Source organism: Lutra lutra, chromosome 8, assembly GCF_902655055.1.
Source record: "Lutra lutra chromosome 8, mLutLut1.2, whole genome shotgun sequence".
Classification (NCBI taxonomy): domain Eukaryota; kingdom Metazoa; phylum Chordata; class Mammalia; order Carnivora; family Mustelidae; genus Lutra; species Lutra lutra.
The window spans coordinates 113,055,180-113,060,765 of record NC_062285.1 but is presented as its reverse complement, the minus strand read 5'-3'; the positions used below and the strand labels follow the sequence as shown (position 1 = coordinate 113,060,765).

Sequence of the window (5,586 nt, the reverse complement as noted above, 5' to 3'; positions counted from 1 at the left end):
TAGTGAGTAACATAAATATCTCATTAAGCAAGGTATACAAGCATTAGCAAATGTAAAAAAAAAATTCACCTTACACGAAAACGTTTGTTTAAGTTACACAGGAAGATTTTCTCTAATTGAGAAAGGACTGGCACTAGAGTAAGTTACTGACGTTGGTTAGATTATATAAATCTTTGGAAATATTTGTATGTCAAATAAATGGTGATATGATTTGTATATCCTTCACTTTGCTTATACCCCAACACTTTCAAATAAATATTTATTTATGTATTTGCTTGTTATGTTTCTCACTTCATTTGAGTTTTTGCTCAAATATAATCTTCTCAGAAATGTTTTCCCAAATCATTGTATTTAAAATAGCCCCATTATCTTACCTTATTTTTGTCTATAACACTTATTACTAATACTTTATTATATATTTCTTTGTGTGCTTATCTTTTTTCCTCTCTTAAATATAAGTTCCATGAGAGTAGGTACTTTATTTTATTTACTAGTGTATCCCAGACTATATTGAAGTGACTGGAATACAAATGTGCCCAATAAAAAAATATGTGACTAAATGAATGAATTATTGTTTGTCTTCCCTAGTAGAGATTGTTGTTGAGGAACAGAATATCTCCCTCTAGCAGAATACTGTGTTTGAATATGGTTGGCTTATAGTAGAGAACTAATGAATTTTATTTTAATTCTATAAAAATCCTTGGAGTGTTCAAGTAGATAATGTGCCATTTGTGGAAAAATTTAGAGTTCTCACTTTCTAAAACATATCACCCACTTAATTTTGGCATGCTGAATAACATGATGTAACACCCAAAATTTTCCTCCAAGGTTACATACACTGGTTTTCCAAATGATGACTTACTATAAGCAAAACTATACATATTGCTACTTCTTAGAACTTAATTTGCCTCTAACTGAAACTCCTCCTTGGTGGGATTATCTATATCTCATCCCTACTCACCCCAACACCCCCACCTCAGGAAGGTTGTCTAATGTCTCATGACCCAATGTGATTACCAAATTTACTCTCCCTACTACTTTCTTTACAGTTTCTGTCTTGCATTATAAATCTGATCAGTTCCTTAGCTTACATTTATCTCTCTCAAAATTAAAAGGTTAACTAGTTAGAGGTTAATAAAATTCCCTTTCATGTCTTACTCTCTATGATGTATATAATTGCTTAGAAATTCCAATTAGCATATCAGAGGGATAATACACTTCTAAATACTTTTACAAAAAACTGTTTCTAAAAATAATTTTAACTTTAAAACAGAAGTAATTCGATCATAAATTAAAACTGTACATATACCTTGCTAGTAAGAGGCAATGTTTATTGACCTTCTGACACTCTAGATAATTATTTAGTCATCAGAGCAAAGCTAAATTAGAACTGGTGTTTCTTATAACTGGGTTAACTCTCCTAATAATTTCTATTTGTCTAAATTATAACATTATATATATATACACACACACACATATATATACAGAGTAGTATATAAAATTATATATACTACTCTTAATATCTCTTCCAAACTGAGATCTAATTATTATGTATACTTTATTCCCCATACTATCATATTTATTTTGTCCATTGTTAATTGACAGAGAAAATACTGAAAGTGTTTTCTCTTATATCTAGTATTGCCTGTTAATCGTAAAAAGTATAGGGATTTAGGAAATTAACTATTCAACTACTGGTAACATTACATTTCTTTCTAGTCATAAAATTATAAAAGGCCAAGATGAATATAAATAAATATATAATATATATTTATATATACATATAAATATATAACATATTAGTATATTTATATACTATATTAATATATTTTTATGTTTATGTATAGTAAAAGTATATGTATACATGTATTTCCTTCTATTTATAAAATTATAAAAAACAAAGATTATATCATACACATATAACTGAAGTACTAACTATATCATCTATATCATAAGCTTTTAAACAATATTGATCACACTTTGTCTCTTTTTGCATTTAATATTAAAATCAATATTTTCTCACATCATCAAAGTCTATTTTCTAATAGTTTTTATTTTCTAAGTTTTATTTCTATTTTTATTTCTGACAGTTTTTATTAGTTTTTTCAGGCATCTGCTACTGCATAACAAGAAACTCAAAGCTTACGGCTTAAAATAACTATTTTATTATATCTCATAATTCTGTGGTTGACCAGGCTCAGCTAGGCAGTTCTGATTTACTACATCGTGTTGTCTGGGGATGCAGTGATCTGGGGGATCATTTGAGTTGGAATTTGTCCAAAGGAGCTCACTCGCATGACTGACAGTTGATGCATATGTGAGGCACTGTAGCTTCTCCATGGGGCTTGGGTTTCTCACAGCATGGTGGCTTTGTTCTGACAGAGAATATCCCTATAATGAGCATTCCAAGAAAGAGGAAACAGAAACTGCTATTCCTTTTAACAGCCAGACCTGGAATTAGCACAAGATTGTCTCCATTGCATTCCATGTGATAAACTGTCACAAGACTTTAATTAAGGGGAGGTAAAATAAACCCCACCCCTCAATGGAGAAAATGAGAAATTTGGGTCCATATTTGATTCACAAGAATAGCTGCATAATTTCTATTTGTAGAGATACCATAATTTAGTCAAAGTTAAAAATAATCTGCTAAAAGCAACCAACAAAAGGAGAACTTTTAATGTAAGTAAGGCTAAGCCACATCTGTACAACTTTTCTTTGGGTCTAGCCTGTTTGGAATTCACTTGGCTTGTTGAATTTGAAGGTTATAGTTTTTGTTGTTTTGTTTTTTTTTTTCCAAATTTGAGACATTTTCAGCCATTACTTCAGATACTTTCCAGCCCCATACTATTTCTACTCTCCTTCTGGACTCCAATTTTAGATTTTTTTATTATAGTCCTTTAGGTTCCTGGGTCTTGTTCTTTTTCTGTCTATTTTTTCACTTTTGTTTGGATTGGATAATTTTTATTGTAGTGTCTTCAAGTTTATGTATTCTTCCCTCTGTCTACTTCTTTCTGCTATTGGGCCAATCCATCAAGTTTTTCATTTCAGTTATTATAGTTTCAGTTTTAAAATTTCTACTTGGTATCTTCTATTTTTTTCTTGAGATTTTCTAATTTTTCATGTTTCAAGCCTGTTCATAATGCTCACTGAAGTATTTTTATGATGCTGCTTTGAAATCTCTATCTGTTAATCTCCACATAGGTATCTCCTCGGGGTTATCATCTATTATCTTTCCCAATACAAGTTGAGATTTCTTGGTTTTTGCTTTGGGAGATGCTTTTCCCTCTTCCAGGTAGAGCAGTGCCCTCAGTGGAGAACGTGAAATACCACTTCTGCTTAGCTGTAACAAGGTTTTCCTCCCTTAGGATGTCAAATAGGTTAAGCAAGCAGCCGAGCAACCAAGACTCTCATCGCCACATGTCAGAAGAGGTCTGCTAAAACAGAGATTTCAGAAAGGTTTAGCGTTTCCTAACACAATACACAATACACGCAGGATTAAAAAAAAAAAAAATCACAAGCTTCCTACATGACTTCCACTGATACTGCAGTTAGAGGGCTCCTTATACTAGATCATGGTGAATGATCTGGCTTCCTGCTTTGTCTCTTCTGACACTGGTGGGAAAAAGGAAAGTACATACTATGGTTAGATGGCAATAGAAATACAGGATCCTCATGTGGCTTCCACTGAAACCATGGGGCGCAATGCCTGCTACCAGACAGAAGTGAAAGTCCCAGCTCCCCACTCAACCTTCTTTGCTACCACCCTGGTGAAGAAGTTGAGAGTCCTCATTACACTCAGGTAAGGGTAGAGATCTATACCCCACTTCTGGCTTTTGCTGACTGGGGTGAAAACAGAGCAGTGTTGTGTTTTATTTTAAAGATTTTATTTATTTATTTATTTGACAGACAGAAAGAGAGAGAGAGAACATAAGCAGGGGGAGTGGGAGAGGAAGAAGCAGGCTTCCCATAGAGCAGGGAGCCCAGTGAAGGGTTCTATCCCAGGGTCCTGGGATCATGACCTCAGCCAAAGGCAAATGCTTAATGACTGAGCCACCCAGGTGCCCCTGGAGCAGTGTTTTGTTTCATTTTCTGTGGTGCTTGAGTGAAGTAGGGTGGTTAGTGTCTAAAAGTTTTCTGTTTTGCTAGGTTTCCCCTTTCCTGTTCCTTTGGCTAGAGAGAGTAGGAGATTGTTGTACTTAATTGTATTTAGCAAGAGAAATGGGGGCAAGTATGCCTACTTGATCCAGAACTGGGTTTTAAAAATATGATTATTTTTACTTCGTATGTCATGAACGTTTTCAAATGTTGTTAAACTCATCAAGAAGTTGTTACACAAACCTCTCAAACATCCCTTCTAACAGCAAAGATCTATACTAACCTATAAGAGAAATATCTCTAGATGGTGAAATTGCATGTGATTTTTATTTTATCTCTTTTTTTTCTTGTTTGTAATGTCTAGATTCTCTTGTGAACATATATAACTTTTGTGGCAGGATATTACTAGGTAATTATTCATAGTAAAGAAGTATTTTTCTAAATAAGATCACCATTGCATGTATCAGTAAGAATAAAAAGTATAATATTTATAGAAGCAAATCATAGGAATTCATAGTCCAGAAGATTTGACAGAAAAAAAAAAAATAGCAGTGCCATGTTCTTTAAGTAGCACTAGACTTTGTAAAAGTTAAATGCTTAATTCCTATCTTATAATTCAGTAGTACTTAAAGCATATCCCTGTGTGTTCTTTCTCTTCCTCTATCCTCTTCCACCCACCTAGGTATTGCACAGAAAAACATTTCAGTGTTGTTGGTTTTTTTTTTTTTTTCTTCTTCTTCTCTGTTTTTACATTGAAAGAAGAGTTAAGAATATCCTTAATAATCTAGCTGAGGAACAGATGGTCATACAAAAATAACAAAGTTTGCCAAAATGATGGCAAAAATGCCATATTTCTCTGAACATAGTCACTAAGCAATAGGAATAAAAGTCAAGGTTTTTATGCCCCTTTCATCAGAACTGAAGAGGAAGATAAAATAACACCATCAGAATTAATTGAAAGAATACTCTCCTTGTTTATTTCACTTTGGTTAGTTAAACTAAAGCCTTAACTATGAATACTTTGATTCTATCTCTATGATCCAGTCATTGAAAATCTGCAAGGCTGTGTTTTCTTTTCCTCTGTACTAGACAAAATAGGACCTTTTAAACTGCTTTACCTTTTGGCTTTCTCATCTGGAAAATAAGGAATTACATCCTTATGCTTTCCAAACTTGAAATGATTTCATCTCCAGAGATGAGAAGTGGCAACGGCTGTGCCTTCCTGGGAGGTTTGAGCCTTTGCCCTTCCCTCTGCACATACCCCTCACAATATGCCCCACACAACGTAACTGGACATCCTTTGTTGGTTGTTAGTAAGCTAAAGTTTTCTTCCCCCTAAGTGATAAACTATTTCAGTAAGCATTTGATTGAAGAGAAGGTTTTCAATTTACTAAAATATTATTTTAATACCAGTATTAAGATTAATAAATCTCCAATGGAAAACTGGACTCCATTCTTCTGTTTTGGTCAGAATACTTCCAAATATGT

At 33.3% G+C, this 5,586-nt stretch overlaps 1 long non-coding RNA gene across 1 annotated transcript; it reads right to left on the bottom strand.

Moving 5' to 3' along the window:
* Positions 1-2,780: 2,780 nt before the first annotated feature.
* On the bottom strand, positions 2,781-3,765 carry LOC125107973 (uncharacterized). The gene is made up of 2 exons (XR_007129720.1): positions 3,530-3,765; positions 2,781-3,434 (listed from the first exon to the last, which is right to left on the bottom strand). It is a non-coding gene; the product is annotated as an uncharacterized LOC125107973 (long non-coding RNA).
* Positions 3,766-5,586: the final 1,821 nt, after the last annotated feature.